Raw genomic sequence first — 17,715 nt, forward strand, 5'->3', positions numbered from 1 at the left:
CACCTGGCTTATATTGTGGTTAGCTTCCCTAGGTTCTTCCCAGATGCTCCACATGCTGAAAAGATTGTAATCTTCGGCATCAACCTATAACCTAGTTGTGGCATACCTTCGCACATTGGTCAGGGAGCTCTGGACTAGAACTTAGAACCAGAACTACTGTAGAATGCAGAATGATGGTTTACACAATAAGCATGATACTACTAAAACTAATACTCTTTCTTTTTATTCTTTAATTCTTCAGGGAAAATTCCAGAATGAATGAGAATGAACAGATTTGAAAGGGGCAAGATAATAAATTTAGTTGGGGACATACTGATTTCAGGGCATCTCTGAGATATCTGAGTGCAGTTGTTGAGATGCTAGGTAGATACCCACATCTGGAAGTTGATGGAAATCTGGGCTGGAGAATGTTCTGGAAGTCATGCATGTATCAATGAGATTTGAAACCATGGGTGAGATTTCTCTGAGAGACTGAGCAGAAGCCAAGGGATAGGTTCAAGAGAACACTAATATTTTAGGAGTTGTTAAAGAGAAGGAGCCAGCAAAGGGTATAGGGCTCATTTGGAGCCATTTACAAAGTGATTTAGTGTTATTTCATAAGTGAAAAACAAGATACATTGATATCCATATGTAGATATGATTTAAGTTATATAATGTCATACATAAATATAGGCAAGGGCACATGTGTACAGTGGACTTGTTCATTCCATTCATTCATTCACAGTAGGTGCATTCTTTCTTTCAACCAATGTTTACTGAGTACCTACTATGTGCCTGAAATTATTCTAACCATTCAGGGTACAACAGTGAGCAAAATAGTTCAAGTCCCTTTCCTGGGGGAGTTTTATTGTGGCAAACACACACCATACACACACACACACACACACACACACACACACGCACGCACACATACACACCACCCCACACCACCACACTACCGCACTAAATACTTCAGAGCCTACTTCCCAAGAGGTAGAGCAGAATGTAGACAGGCCTGTGTTTTTACTGGGCCAAGATCCTTTATCCTTCTAAAGGATTGCCTGTCATCACCACCCACATATTGCTTTGGCCCTATTGTTATGTTTGTCTTTTTTTTTTTTTTTTTTTTCACTTAAAAGGTTAACTGGATAGTTGAATTACAGGATTCTAGCCAAAGTATGCTTCCCTTAAAGGAGTTCCCAGCTAATCAGTAAGCTGAGCTGGTTTGGCATCTGTCTTACATTACCAAGGAGCTGGGCATCTGCAGGCTGAGCTCATACTGGGGAGGCATCACCAGGACCTTGATCTGCCTTCACGCTGTCACTGCCGAATGACAGGAGAGCAACACAGGGCATGGTTCAAATCTGAGATGGCAGGTTCTGAGGACAAAGCCTGCAGGGATCATTTTTTATTGGAAACTCTTTCATTTTAATCCTATATTCTAACTCTGGGTCTTCCAGCTCCAAAAAGTGAAGGCAAATCTATATTTTTTCACTTTATTGTTTTTCCCAGATTATAATTATTATCATTGTTGTTGTTGTTGTTAAATTTTTCTCAGATAATTAAGAGGTCAGAGATTTTCTCCATTTTTGGGACAGTATGTTCTGGGCCCCATTAGCTGATAAACCAACTCTACCTCTAGAATTTTCTATTTCTCTTAATGGCACCATCCAATGATGTTTCTAATCTCTCTGGTTTTTTAAGGCAATTTTGCATCCAGAGGCACCTGGGTGGTTCAGTTGGTTAAGTGTCCAACTTCAGGTCATGATCTCAAGGTTCATGAGTTTGAGTCCCACATTGGGCTCACTGCTGTTAACGCAGAGCACACTTCAGATCATCTGCCTTTCTCTATTTCTGCCCCTCCCCTGCTTGCTCTCTCTCTTCTCTCTCTCTCTCTCCTCTCTCTGAAAACAAAAAAGTAATTTTTCATCCAGGAAGCTTTTCTTCCCTTGTATTTTTTCTCCATTGTCTGGTTGAGACATATTTGAAAGCCTGTATGGTATTGGAGATGGGAAGGGGATAATTTTTATGGGTGAGAAAATACTCTATTATGCCTAAAGTGTTGGCTGTCCAGGTCATTTTTATTAATGAACTTATCGTATCTAATTACTTATATATGAAGTCATACTTATATATGAAGTCAGTTTCTTAAAATACTATCTGTATAAGCATTCTTTGGTCAATAACTTTCAATGTATCCCTATCATGGTTGGAATCCAAATGCATAAGCCTACTCTTTGAACCACTGATTAACACTTTTAGGAATTTATCTTACAAGTACAGTCACACAAATGCAAAATGACCTATTTGCAAAATTACTTATTATAGCATTACATGTAGTAACAAATGATAGGAAGTGACTTAAATATCATTTAATCAGGGATACATTAAATAAATTATGATTCATACATACAATGGATTACCATTCAGGTAGAAAAAAAGAAAATTCTTCATACACAGATAGTAACGATCTCTGAATTATATTGTAAAATGATAAAAGCTAACATTAAAAAGAAGAATACACATGCATACATATACACATGCACATATTTTCTTCCATATCTGGGAAGCACACTTAAGAAACATCAATTGAGGGGCGCCTGGGTGGCGCAGTCAGTTAAGCGTCCGACTTCAGCCAGGTCACGATCTCGCGGTCCGTGAGTTCGAGCCCCGCGTCAGGCTCTGGGCTGATGGCTCAGAGCCTGGAGCCTGTTTCCGATTCTGTGTCTCCCTCTCTCTCTGCCCCTCCCCCGTTCATGCTCTGTCTCTCTCTGTCTCAAAAATAAATAAACATTAAAAAAAAAAATTAAAAAAAAAAAAAAGAAAAAGAAACATCAATTGCATCTGGAGCGGGGACTGGGTGACAGGAGATAGTCATACTGCCAGGCGTAAATTCCAATTCCACCCCACCCACATCTTCTGGGATCTCAGTGCAAAGCAATGTGCCTCCTACCATGGGCTCTCTCTCAATTTAGCCTTTCCTCAGTTTTTGGATTCCCTGAGTCATGGTGACATTTGTAATGACAACATCCTTTCTACCTCTCTCTCCCTCAAGTCATCAGGTTCTGACTTAAAGGACACAAATGAGGTATATAGCAAAACTTGTGTTGTAGGGGCTCACCCCACCAATCTAAATACCTGTCCACTGCAGCTCTGGGAGTGAACTCACCTGTCCCCAGAAACAAATGCCAGCACTGGAACCCCCATGACCAGAGGCCAATGCCACCTTTCTCTTTTCCCTCTGGGATGCTATGCATGTGGAGGGCTGTTTCTCCTGCAAGGTGGAGCTCCTTAGTCCCCAGAAAGGAATCCCTGTCTTCTCTAATTAGATCTCTGCAGCTTCCAGGCAAGATGTTGCTCAGCAGGTCTGAAGGTGTATTTGTGGTTCGACGTCCTTTTGAAACCTGCCTTGATCCATAAATGAGTTCCCTTTCCAGCTAACGCCATATCCTCTGACTATGAGATGTTGGTTAGTGCGTGTTCAGTCTTCATTGTGCACTAATTTCATAAGGTCTGGGTCCCAGAGGCCTTTCCTAGTGCAGAAATTTTGTGCTCTTCACATGTGATTTTGCCAGGAAAATGGCAAAACTCTATCTACATATTCTCTTTGTCCACCAAAAACAATACGAGATACAATGTGATACTGGAATGATAATAATAGTATAGTGATAGCTAACAAATATTTGACTACTCACTCTGTGCCACTACTAGACTACTCACTCTAGGCCAAGCACTCAACTTGCATTAATCCTTATAACCTTCACAGTAGCTCTATGTAGTAGCTACTATCAGCATCCATATTTTAGAGATAGAGCAATTGAGACCAACACAGGTCAAGTCTCTTGCCCAAGGTCGCACAACTGCTAAGTGAAGAAGCTGAAATTTGAACCCGCGTAATCTGTTCTGAGCCCTTAAACACTTCGCACTCTGTACCAAGTGTAGCTTGCAAGCTGTTATAATACATCCATCTTCATGGAATGGCTTTTTGGCCTCCATCAAAGATTTCCCTCTTTAGGGCCACACTCTCTTTCAACTTAATGTCCTAGATTTCACATAGCTAGCAAGGGAAAGGATAAGGGTTTGAAATCAGGCAGTCTGGGTCCCAAGTCCAGGCACCTGATCATTATGCTAGACTGCCTCTCTGGAGTGAGACTGGTATGGTGGACAATTTGTTACTAGTAAGAATCTTGCCCCATACCCTAATGTTGAGCTTAAGTGAACTATGCTGTTCATGGAACATAACATATTTCCTGCTGAGAACTTTGGTGTCAGAAAGGCTTGCTTTAACTCCTCCTGCAAAAGCCCACACCTGACAGAGACCCATACAGACCACACCAGTCCTCACAAGGAAGAGTAGCGGCAATAGCAAGCACTGTGATTCTCCCACAGAGGTTTGTTGATGCCTCTTTTCCTATGGTTTCATCCCTACAAAACATGGCCTGGTCAGTGACCTCATACTGGACCCATCCATAACACCCCTTTTCTTAAGGTGTGTGTGGGGGCATCTTATCCTTGACCCTAGACCCTTTTGTGGAGGGGAAGAGAAGGAGTGGGGTGAAAGAGATAACAGAAATTTCAAGCTCTTTCAATGCTCACCTACAGGTCCACTTCCTGCAACCATGCCTACCCACTCAGCCTTAGTGATCTCCTCGCCTGAATTCCTGTGAATCTAATTGTGATTGCCCATAGCGCTGTCTAGAGCCAACCTGTGTGGCCACTTTCTGTGACACATGGGGGATCTTGCTGTGCCCCCAAGCAACTCCATACATTTATGCCTTCAACAATATTTATTGAACATCACCTTGCTACCATGTCACCAGGTAGCAAAAAGAGGATCAAGACCCATTCCTGCTCTGAGGAACTCATGGACCAATAGAACAACAATTACATTTCAGTGAAGAAGTCATAACTGAGGTCAGTGGGCCATGGAAAGGACTCTTAATAGGGGATCACGGAAAGCTGCCGAGAGTAGACTGATTGACATGAGTCATGAGGATATAAAAGGAGCTTTTTGGGTGACAAATGGAAAAAGGGCAAGGGAAAGAGGTATTCAACAGGAAGGCATGTAGAAGAATTGCAACTAATTCAGTACAGCTGAAGTGCACGGCACCTGTAAAGAAGCAGAGGAGATAGGGTGGGTACAGAGGCATGAGCTAAAACAAAGTTCAATTTAGGTTTCTTAATGGCAGGGATTCTTGTCTGTTTATTAATGTGCCTCTGGTGCTCCATAGCACCTGGCATAGCAGAGGTGCTCAACACGTATTTGTTGTATATGAAAAAAAAAAAAAAAAAAAGAATGTATGTCAGATCCAGAAATGCGAACTTTGTCCTGAAAGATTGAAAGATTTTGGGCTTATGAGTGACATGATTAGACGTTCATTTTGAATAAACAAATAAAAGGGCTCAAAACAAACATACAAACACCATCCATTTACACATCTATGGATGGATAAAATAATAAACATTTTATCTGTGGATAAAATAATAGCAATACAAATCTAAAATGCTAAGTCAAGTAAGAATGTGCAAGACATTCGGTAAGAAAACTGTAAAGCTTAATAGAAAAGTAAAAAGAAGACTTGACTAAATAAAGAGAAACACCATGTTCCCGGGCAGGAAGACTCATCTTGTAAAGATGTCATGCTTCCCTAAAACAATATATAAATTTAATAAAGTTTCAGTTAAAAATCCTAGTGGGATTTTGTGGTACTTGACAAATAGCTCTTAAAATTCGTTTGTATGTATAAATGAATGAGGACAGCCAAGAAAAATGTGAAAAACCAAGAAAAATGAGAAAGGAGCTTGCTTCACCAGATCAAAAGGCACCATATAAATCCATGGTAATTAAAACACTATGGCACTAGAGCAAGAACACACAGAAGAATGGAACAGATAGACTGTCCAGTGCCAGGCTCATGTGTGTACATGTAGTTAGCATCTAGCGAGAGCTAACGTTTATTGAGTACTTACTACGTGGTTGGCACTGTTCTAAGCATTTTGTATTACTCATTGAATTTTCACAGAACTCTGTGAAGGAGGTCCTATTGTTATCCCCAGGTTAGAAATAACAAAGCACAAGGAGATTATGCTACCTGCAAGCTAGTGAGTGGTATCCAGGCTTTCAAACTCAAAAGCCTTCATTTGCAGTCACAATGAAATGATCTTTCTGCAGGTGAAAAACCACAGGAATTAAAAAAAAAAAAGAGATCAACAAATTTGACTATATACCCATTTAAATTAATAAATGGAAAAAAATAATGTTAAGAGGAAAATGAAAACTAGGATAATATTTGCAAAACATATGATAGCAAAGGGTTGCTATCCTTAATATATAATGATATATATTGGGACACATAATATATAATCCTACTATATCGACTATTATAATTACTATATTACTATATAATATATACAAATCAATAAAGTATGAATATCTAAATAGAAAAAGTAAGGAATCCATACTAACAGACCAGTTGAGAGAAGAAGAAATACAAATGGCCAATAAACATATAAGATGCTAAGTTTCAATAACAAAGAAATAAAAATTAAAATGAGATATCACTTTTTTCCCTATCAGAATAGCAAAGAGTACAAGGATTTATAAATGCCTAAGGTTCCTTAGAACATGTTAGTGGGAACAGTGTTAATTCCAAACCGTATTGCCTTGGAGCCTGAGGTAAAAGATAATCAGTAGCACTGATTCTGCCTTTAGGTAAAACTCTCTTATTTTGTTCATCATGACTTCTGGGCATTCATTTTGATTTTTAAAATATTACGTTAAAATATTATTTGTCTTGATTACTGGGTTTTTTTAAATACCTCCTTAAATTTTGAGCCCAAGGTGAAGTATCTTACTCATCTCGTCCCAGTCCCAATCCTGAGTGGAAAAATAGATCATTACTACCTTTGTGAATTGCTTACAAGTATAAATCAACCTATTAGATGTGGTTAGCCACTAAATATAGCAATTCTTTCTCCAGGAATTTTACCTAAGCATATGACTAGGAAAGTACACAGCAATATATGTACAGGGATGCTTCTTACAGCACAATTCAGAAGAAAACAATTGTAAATAATCTAACAGATCATCAGTAGGGGGTTGGTTAAATAAAGCATGGTTTATCTGTGCACTGGGCTGCTGTGCAGCCACTAAAAATGATGCCATAGAGGTGTGCATAAAGGAAAAGATCCATATTGTATTAAGGCTTAATAATGTATGTGTCTACAATAATCCCAATTATACAACACACATACAACTCCAAAAAAGTCTCAAAAAGTAGTGTCTTTATTGGAGTCATATGAAAATTAGCCAAAGGAAATATTTATACCTCACAAAATCTCACTTATTATAGCAGCTACTCTAAAACTCTTGACTGTCTCTCAATTCTTTTTGCCAGCTCACCTCCCCATAATTCTCTGACATATTCTATTTTCCCTGCGGTAGTAGATAGTACCTTAATTATGCCAGCAATTAATCTACTGCATTCCCCAGACCCCCAGCTCTTCAATTCTGTAGCTCTACCTGTCATCCAGGGGCCTGGTACCCGCAGCACATTAGCCTTCTTCCTGAGAAGGCAGGTGTAATAGATGTTTGTTTTTGTTTGGGGAACTCCCCCAGCTTATGAGTTTGCTCCCCTTTATAGAAGCCACATTCTTGCTATTCCAGCCTGTCTTGCAGCCAGAGCACAGACATGTGACCTGGCTGAATCACAGTGAGCTGTCCTTGCCTACAGTAGCCAATCTGGTGATGGTAGCAGCAGACCCATCCAGTGTCTGTAAGTGGCCATGGCAGGGGTCCATGTGGTGGCATCCAGTGCCCGGCATCTGTGGAGTCAGCGGGGCAGGCTGCTTTAGTGAGTCCAGCAGTGGGACTGTGGTGTCTCCTCCAGACCAGCTCTGTAGTGTGACTATGCCTTGGCTCTGGCCATAGAGTCTCCAAGCCTGGTTTTCTGGCCTTCCAGGGACTCTGTCAATGACCTAATATCCTTTAATAAATCCCTTTTCTGCTTAAATTAGCATTATTTGCAACTAAGAATCCTGATTCATACATATTTATTTTTGGTGCTGCCATATAGACATGCTATGGAGGGGTTTGATTTCAACGTTCATTATTCCACACCTTAGGTACCCACCCACCCCCCACCCCCCACCAAGAGCAAGCTTATAGGTTAAGTCAAGTGAGGTTTTGGGCAGCTTTATTCCTCTAGAGCTGTCTAGTCCAATGTGGTAGCTACCAGGCATATGTGGCTAGTTAAATTTAATTAAAAGTAAATAAAATAAAAAATTCCACTCCTCAGTAACACTAGCCACGTCCCAAGTGTTTGATAGTCACGTGTGGCTTTTAGGTACTGTACTGAGCAGTGAGATTTAGAGCCTTTCCATCATCACAGACAGTTTCTTATTGGACAGCACAATCTAGAAGTTTCTTGAGATTTCACCCACCCACCTCACTGAACCATCACAGAGAGTAAAAGACCACTTTGGAGTATATTCATCGCAGCCTAGACATTTTATGTTAACAGATGAGTAATCTTGCTAACCAGACAGGGTATGTTTTATTTGCAATGTTTAAGCCATTCTTGCTTGCTTGCTCTGTGCCTTCCAACCCCCCTTTGTCCTCTCCCTTTCTTTGCCAGACCCATGCTGGTGAACATGTTCAAGTTATTTGGGCATATGCCGTAAGTCTCCTATGAAAGTATTTGCCCTGTCAACTTCACAGGGTTGCTATGAGCATAAGAATATAATTCAGTAGGAGATTTCATGTTTATGACTGATCTGGAATGAGCTCTGAGATGAGATGATCCTACAGTTTTAATCATTTGACTCTGAGCAAATCACTCAACTTTTCCCAGATTCCAGTTTCCTCACCAGTCAACTGAAGAAGTTGATTGAGATCATTTTTAAGGTTTCTTCCATTACCAACATTCAAAAATTCTATGATCCCATATGTAATCCCAGAGACTTTATTTATTGTCTCTTCAAGGGAGCTGAGAATAGAGTTCTGGGGCTGGTGGACAGTGGTCAGGGAGGTAGAGCTGATAATCTAGAATGAGTCTTTATTCAAGATTTGATGTGTAATAGCCATTTTTCTGGTGGCAAGGCTTGGGGTGCAAAAGGAAGAATAACAAAGCAACAGGCTTGAACCACAACCTCTTTTTCAAATGGTTGGATTTGTACTGCTCTGTAGTTAATGTTTAAGCATTCAGAAGCAACTTGCAAATAAGTGAAGTTTGAAATCTACACTTTCCCTTTCAGTGGCCCAGCTTTATGGTTGTCAACTCATTCCTTGATGTGGGAACACGGTCTACCCCAAAGCACTATGTATTCTTTTAAAAAAATTCAAGCACATATTTCAAAGTTACCCCTTTAGGTCAGCCACCTGGTCCATCCCAGCCAAAGACTACGTGAGCCCCTGTAAAGGGTTTTCTATCCAGGAATTCAAATGTGCACAGAGTATCAACCTGTCTCTGTTGAGTCTCTTGCTCCCACAGCCTTTATTACCAGATTAAAATGTTAGGCCAAAGCTTCTTGAGAAGCAAGGGTATTATTCTAAGTGAGAGAGTATTAAGCTCTTGCGGATTTGGTAGTTTATAATATCTTTAGAACTCTCTAACAGGAAAAATGGATGTTCTTCATTGTTAATAGGGAACTGTGTTTTGATAACAACATTCATTGTCATACCATTCATTAAGCAATTTCTTTGTGTGAAATACTTTATTGACATCCCCATTTTACAAATATGGACACAGGCACAGAGAGGTTTAGTGACTTGTCTTGCCTTATAGTTCATCATTCATCAATCGCTTTCAGAGGATTTGAAACTTACAGCTGTCACAACCATCTTGCTACCACATGCAGATGGAAAATGATCACAGCCTACAGAAAGAAGAGGTGGAAGAAGCTGAGAACAGTCTTGTCCCAAAGGCAGCAATTGAGCCCTAAAGTCACTTGTGCCCAAGGCAAGTCTACCTCTATGCTTTGAAGTGTTGAGGGGTCAAAGTTTTCGGGGTCAGTTTTTCTTTCGCTTGTACCTTCAAAAATCCTACTTGATAGAGACTTGTTTTAATTAGTGCAAAGATATATAATCTTATCCAAGGGATAAGTTTTAACTCAAGAATATACAGAAAAATAATTCAACGATCTTTTCCTGGTAAGGTGAAGACCTCTAAGAGCTGGCTGAATGTAGTGACTCGCGTGTTAGGCCCATCCCCCTTTCCTCATTCTGGAACCTAAGCCCTAGACTGTAGTGGAGAAATAATTTAATGTGGCATTTTGCTGAAATATCCTGTAGATATTTTAGGTATTTGCACAGGGAATTTTTTGACCTTTGAATAATATATGTGCCCAGAAAGGTCTTGGGATAATTTAACATGTTGAACTGAGATAGGCCTAAAGGGGTTTATTTTGGTCTCTGTTGGCTGCTTCTTTTTTTTTTTTTTTTAAATCCTGTTGGAATTTTTTAGTTTCTATGAGGACGCCTTCAAGATTTTTTTTTTACTGCAATATATTTCATGCTATTGAATGGTCCTTGTATCAAAGGTAACAGGCATCCAGTTGATAAACGTTCCAGAAGGAGGCTCCATTAATGCTCTATGCACATTACTGCTGACCTGAGGTGGCCACCTGGACCCCCAGCAGGCACCTCCAACTTAATGTGTCCCAGAGTAGGTGCTAGGTACTTCGAATGGACACATACCTTTCCGACATTTCAAACTGGGGCTTAATTCTTTGAAAATGTTAAGTACAGGTGATCACCAGCATGAACAGGCCAGTATAGCTACAGGCGTCAGGAAGACTGGATCTCCTCCACAGCTGGTTTTTGATTGTGGAGATGAATATGATCAAATCTACTGCATCAGCCCTTTACCAAAGGAGACAGAAAGTGATTCTGTTCTTAGGGCCATAGGATAGACCTCAGCTTAAACTGGGGTCAGTTAAAAGTGCCTGCATTTTGGCTATTCTGCCAAAAACATGAGGAGACAGTTTCACTCAGAATGCAAGGTAGTCCTCTGGGGCTAGAGCTTGGGCGTCTTTGGAGGACCTGTTAACCTTTCTGTGCAATTGAGGTACCAGAAAATACATTTCTGCACCTAAGCACCTTTTGTTTCCTAAAAAGGGGAACTTTATGGTGGAAGTTTGTGGGGAAGAATGCTATGATTTTGTCTTAAGGTTATATTAAGTCTGATTTTCTTCCAAACTAATGAAAGTGCATGAATTCCCCCTGTCTTGCTCACTGCTGAGTTCCTAAAGTCTATCAAGTGTTTGCATACAGCAGGCATCCAAAAATTAGCTCTTGAATGAAGAAATACACTAAAGTGGTGAACAAATGCCTTGAAGAGGCAAAAACCACCTTGCTGAGGAGATTTTGGAGCTGAGTAGCAAAGAATGACTGGGGGGTCTTAGCTAAAGAAGGGAGAAGGGATGGGGGAAAGGAATTACAATCAAAGGGAACAGCCTGCACAAAGGATTGGAGGTATAGATGTCAAGCACCTAATAATTCGTAGCAGGAATCCATGAGTAAAATCTTGCATAAAGTAATAAATGACAGACTTTCATAAAGTGCAAATAAAATCCCAATTCATAAATGTCCTGCTGTGGACATTGGCCAGAAGTTGGACTTGAGATACAACATACGCATTATATTAGGCCAATTACCTTTGTGAGGTGATGAACCATTTCTAGAAGTTGGCAGGTTCCTCCCTGCTGGTTTTATAAGGCTATTGCATAATGTCGACCTATTCTAGAATGTTGCCTGGGGCTGCATCACCAGGAGTACTCGTGAATCAAAGACTGGTCAGGAAAATACACTAACCTTCTGTGTTTGATAAAGTGGGAAATTCTTCTACAGTTGGTCTTTGGCAAACTGCCATGTTTTTGTCAATAGCGTACTCCTGAGAGTACGAATTTGGCTTAAGAAATCTAAGACAATTTTTAGTAATTATATCTTTATTTTTTATTTTTTTAAACAATGATAATTTTTCTTTTCTTTAAAAAATTTTTAAAATGTTTAGTTTTGAGAGAGAGAGAGAGAGAGACAGAATGTGAGTGGGGAGCGGCAAAGACAGAGGGAGGCACAGATTCTGAGGCAGGCTCCAGGGGCTCAAACTCAGGAATGGTGAGATCATGACCTGAGCTAAAGTCAGATGCTTAACCGACTGAGCCACCCAGGCATCCCAGAAATCATTATATCTTTAAACACAATCATTGCCTTTTCAGAGAGTTTGTAGATACATACAGAGTCCTTTAGGAACAATAATCACCCTTTTCTATCCTCATTGGATGCTTCACAAAAGAAAATGGGGGACTCATTCATTTCCAAAGATCAGGCCACTGGGCTCACTAGATTATACACCCTACCTATGTAAGGGTGGGGAGGTCGGTGATCTTTCTAACCAACCACATACCTTAAATAGTAGTCATTTACCCAGGGGGAGGAAGAAGTGTAACATTCTGGATGCAAACCATCTGGTACAGATTCAGATCGCTATCCCGAGATGCTTGCCTATGATTTCCTATTAGGGACCATCGTATGCTAACCAACCTTTCTGGAATGTGGATTTTTATTAGGTACTGCAGATGATAACCAACCACACCCAGAGTGTATATTAAAGTTAACTTATATATACATATACATACAGACATACACTGTCTATGCTGAATTATTTTATTTTATTTTATTTTATTTATTTATTTATTTTTTATTTTTTTTTCAACGTTTATTTATTTTTGGGACAGAGAGAGACACAGCATGAACGGGGGAGGGGCAGAGAGAGAGGGAGACACAGAATCGGAAACAGGCTCCAGGCTCTGAGCCATCACCCCAGAGCCCGACGCGGGGCTCGAACTCACGGACCGCGAGATCGTGACCTGGCTGAAGTCGGACGCTTAACCGACTGCGCCACCCAGGCGCCCCTGAATTATTTTAAAGTAATTATAGAGGAATTGGTGTATTAATTCCTGATTTTTTCCCCCTAATGGTCTCATCTGTGCCTCTACTGCTAATGAATAATGGAGTTAATAAGGATGCGTCAATGAACCAGCTTATATTGGACGTTTCCTCTCATTTCTGTGTCAAATAATGTTCTCAAACATCTTGGAGTAGCTTAGTTTTTAGCAAATCTAACCTTTATCCTTTCCTTCCCATTTTCTGCCTCTCTTAAAAATAAAGAAAAAAAGGGATTCATGGACCTAATACAAGTACTTTTTTGTATTCAGTAGAAAGAATGGTGGACTGAATTTTTAAATTAAAGTGAAATTATAAATTAGGAAATTCTTACCTTTGCATTATTGGACTGCCTAATTATCCTTTATCATGGTGGACCTCAGGTGCAAGTTATGTTACATTTATTACTAATGGTAACTACATATTGGAGATTGTGAAAAATTGTTATGATACAAGGTTTAATCATGTTGTATTCTTACATGTATTCCAAAGAGAGTTAAAGTTGGAGTTAACACTTGGGGTCAGCACGTATGCACATTCACAGGTGTAATGTGCATCAGGAGAGAAGACAAAGATCTCTGTCTTGTTTTGGCCTGAGGTGTCAAGGTATAATCTGACCTTAGGTTTGATTCTTGTTCCAGCCTTAGGGCTGGATGGGGACTGAGGATGGTGCTGCAAATGATATCCTGGGAAGATGTCCAGCCAGGTCTATGATTTGGGAAGCCCAGTACCTTAGTGCCTTCAGCAAGAGCCATTTGGCACAAAGGACAATTAGACAGGAAAACTCCTATAAGACTAGACTTCCTCAAAGCGAGTTCAAGGTACCTGCTTCATTGTGTGTGAGGTTGGACATGATGCAAAGACCAACATACAGATCAATGGCAGTGAAAGACTTTACACGTAAGGGCAGTGAGCCTTCCATGTGTTCCCTGCTCTGTGTTTTCCCCAAAGCTCTTGGGTATATTGCTTCAGAAGACTGGGAGGGTAGGATAGTGTGATGGAAACAACACCAGCTTTGGAATCAAGCTAGGAAGCTCAGCTTGCACAGCTCAGCCCCACAATATCCTCACCAGGTCCTCACATGATCAACGTATATAGTAACAACTTTCTTCTTTTAAAATATTCTTTAATGTTTATTTATTTTTGAGAGAGACAGAGACAGAATGTGAATGGGTTGGGGCAGAGAAAGAGGGAGGCACAGAATCCAAAGCAGGCTTCAGGCTCCGAGCTGTCAGCACAGAGCCCAACGCGGGGCTCGAACTCACGAGCTGTGAGATCATGACCTTAGCTGAAGTTGGATGCTCAACCAACCGAGCCACCCAGGAGCCCCTATAATAACAGCTTTCTGACAAGGTTTGTGTGTTGATTAATGAGATACCCCTTAGAAAAAAAATAGATTTTATTTATAATTGATTGCTATCATCTAAGAGGGGGTGGTAGATGATAATGGTTAGAAAACATTTGTTTGCTTATTAGATTGATGGATGGCAGGATTGGAAGTTTGGAAGAGTTAGGATGGAGCTAAATGCTTTCACTAATTCCTTCAACACATGGTCATTGGGGATGTGAATGAACAGGACAGACAAAGACCCTGATTGTATGGAGTTTACCTTTTAGTTTGAGAGAGGTAGATAATAAGCAAACAATATAATAATGTTTGCAACGATGAGTGTGCTAGGGAGACTAATAAAGCCTGGGAAGGCATTCAAGAATGCCAGGAGCAGAAAGGGTAACAGGGCTGGTGGGGGGAGGTGTCCATCTAGACAGGATGCTCAGAGAAGGCTTCTCTCTGGGTCAGTGGAATAAGCCATGCAAAACTCAGGGTTGAAGAGTGTTCTGGGCACAGGTTGCTGAAGTGCAGGGACCCTCCTTCTCTCATGAGCCAAGTGTGTTTGCTGAATTTTCTAGGGAGATCAACTGACCAGGAGTGAGTAGAGTGAGGGATGCATGGTAGGAGCAGAGGGCTGGGAGGTAGGGCAGGGCCCAGATTATGTGGGGAGGCTTGGGCAAGGGGTTTGGATTTTATCCTAGGTAGGGTGGGAACCTCTTGAAGCGTTTTTAAAAGAACACTCTGGTTGATGCTATGTTTAGAAAGGGGGGAGGGATTTAGAAGGCAGGGAGTCTGAGGGAGCTGAGAGCTAGGAGTAGAGTGATTTAGGTGCATTCTGGAAAAGGGTTGAGGGGAAACATACCCCCTGGTCTGTTTTCCCATTGGCTTGGCTAGAGAGGACCTTGGGGAGAAGAGAAATGGCCAAGGAACCTTTGCTAGGTTATTCAGAGCTCTCCTAGAGAAGTGTCAGGAAATTCTGCCCTGGTCAGCAATGCTTTAGGGTGAGTAGATCCTGCATGGTGAGTGTGAAGTACGTGTCTGACTTGATGGTAAAACAGGGTGAGAAGAGAGGCTGTGACACATGTGTCACACGCTAGCATGTACAAAGCAGAAACTCATTAAGTGTGCCTTTCTTTACCATGGGGGAAGAGAAGGAGAAAAAATAGTTTCAAACAGAGAGGGAGGCAACCATAAAAGACTCTTAAATGCAGAGAACAAACTGAGGGTTGATGGGGAGTGGGAGAGAGGGAAAATGGGTGATGGGCATTGAGGAGGGCATTTGTTGGGATGAGCACTGGGTGTTGTATGTAAGCGACGAATCATGGGAATCTACTCCTGAAGCCAAGAGCACACTGTATGTTAGCTAACTTGACACTAAATTATATTTAAAAAAAATAATACAAAGAACTTTCTGGAATTTAAGAAAAAAAAGTGTGCCTTTCTTTCCTCATCCCTCATCCTTCGTCCTTGCTTTGCTTTCAGTTATTGTCTAAGGTCGTTTACTCATTTGTGGAATGACATTGAACCAGCCTGAGTCCCTTTCAAGGTTGACAGTTTATAGCCCTATGATTCTTTCATTTCCCAGAGAAGAAAACTAACTATATGTAAATTTGTTCTTAATTTTAATCATAGCATTTAACACAATCATTTGGGGATCAATCTGGAAATCATCAGGGTATTCTTTTTCCTTTTTACTGCTCCCACAGATAGTGATTGTGAAACCGCATGGAGGAAAGATTTTTGCTTTTGATGCTGCAGGGAATGGAAAGTTGCTGCCATCTGCCATGTAGTCAGAATCATAATTTCTTTTGCACCACAAAAAAGAAGGCTTGTAGGAGAGTAGAAGATGGTTCTGGGTAGCCCCGATGTATACATCCAATGGTGAGTGCACCATTGCATAGGGGAGACACAGCCATGTTTGAGTAGTTCGATTAAAGAACAGCTAAAACAGATTCTAGATGATTTAACCTTGACTTAATGAAAGCCCAAGGGAGAGACCATAATTACAACTTTCTTCTCTTTTTCTTGGCAGAGTCTAGAGTCCATTTTGTTTTCATTTTACTTATGGTATCCCTTCTACTCAATTATCTCCTTTTTAGATAGTGGCCTTAAATGTTTTAAGAATCTTACAGTTCTTTATCCTTTCAGTTGTATCCTGGGGAATCAGTCTAGACTACCACGAGCAATCTATCATAACTGGCATCTTGCAGCTAGTAAAAGGAGAATAAATTGCAAATTGAATATTTAACCTAACAGGACTGTGCTAATAGATGGCCATTAGGCACATGTGTCTATTTAAATTTAAATTAATTACAATTAAGTAATATTAAAATTTAGTTATTCAGGCACACTAGACACATTTCAAGTGCTCAGTAGCCACATGTGGCTAGTGTCTACCATGTTGATAGCATAGATTTACAATATTTCCCTCATTGCAGGCAATTCTGCTAGACAGCCTGGTCTAGGAATTTTAATGGCTTGGAATCAAGAGAAGAGTTCTTTGGAGTGTATAAAGAGGCAAGGGGTTCTTGTCAAACAGTTTCCATGACATTTTAATTTTATACCCTTTAGCCACTGACATCTTTAGTAATGGATATGGGTGCTGGAACCAACTAATTACCCCAGAGGAAGAAAAGTGAGGCTAAGTTTCCTACAATTTCCAATGTGTTAGTGTTCCCAAGAGCTTAGGTTATTTTGCAAAGTGGCCAAGAGTACTTTCAGCAGATGGAAAGAGGACCCATCTACTGTAATCACAAGGCCCTACTGCAATGGACTCAACCATTCCCATCCCTGGAGAAATAGATGGAAACCTTCTTGACAAACATATATATATATATATATATATATATATATATATATATATATATATATATATATATATTGCTCTATTGATGTAGGGACCAAAACAGCTTTTCAAGTATGAGACTCTGGTGAGCCAAGCTGTTTTTCAAAGAATATAGAGAAATAATAGCAATTTTCTTTTTTCAAATACTACCTTGATCAAGATGAGGTAAATGAGAACTTAACCTTGTTCTGAAAGCATAGTTGAAAGAGTATGTTCTTGCCAGCCCTCTGTGCTCTTCTCTTGACTCTGGCAAGACTTGCCCTCAGATTCTGGCTATTGCCTTGGCCACTAGATCCACAGGCCTTTCCCTGGAGTTCCTGTGTGGCTCATGCTGATCCTGCTCTCTGGCAGCTCAGACTCAAGTATAGCTTGGGCTCACCATCATTTATGATCTCTGCAAGGAAGGAAACATCGTGCATATGTGCCCATTTGCATACTTAGCGTGGTGTCCGAGGATTGTTGGAAGCTGTTATTCTAAAGGCTTCCTTCATCTACTCAGTTTCAATTAAAGTCAGCTTCATGGGACATAATCCCAGCGCAAATCATGTCCTGCAGGGAGCCATGAGGCTGAGTCCAAGGATTTCCATTTTTAATGCTGTAGAATTGGGCACAGAAAGG

The 17,715-nt window shown here is 40.5% G+C and overlaps 1 protein-coding gene and 1 long non-coding RNA gene across 10 annotated transcripts in view; one reads left to right on the top strand and one right to left on the bottom strand.

Moving 5' to 3' along the window:
* PALM2AKAP2 (PALM2 and AKAP2 fusion) overlaps window positions 1–17,715 on the top strand; it is a 448,549-nt gene that overhangs the window by 63,726 nt on the left and 367,108 nt on the right. The gene's annotated exons all lie outside the window — the stretch shown is intronic.
* LOC147574987 (uncharacterized) lies at window positions 4,784–7,651 on the bottom strand. Its single transcript, XR_015243335.1, has 3 exons — window positions 7,502–7,651; window positions 6,072–6,145; window positions 4,784–5,089 (listed from the first exon to the last, which is right to left on the bottom strand). It is a non-coding gene; the product is annotated as an uncharacterized LOC147574987 (long non-coding RNA).

Source organism: Puma concolor, chromosome D4 (assembly GCF_028749965.1).
Source record: "Puma concolor isolate L17-30 chromosome D4, mPumCon1.1.hap2, whole genome shotgun sequence".
Taxonomy (NCBI): domain Eukaryota; kingdom Metazoa; phylum Chordata; class Mammalia; order Carnivora; family Felidae; genus Puma; species Puma concolor.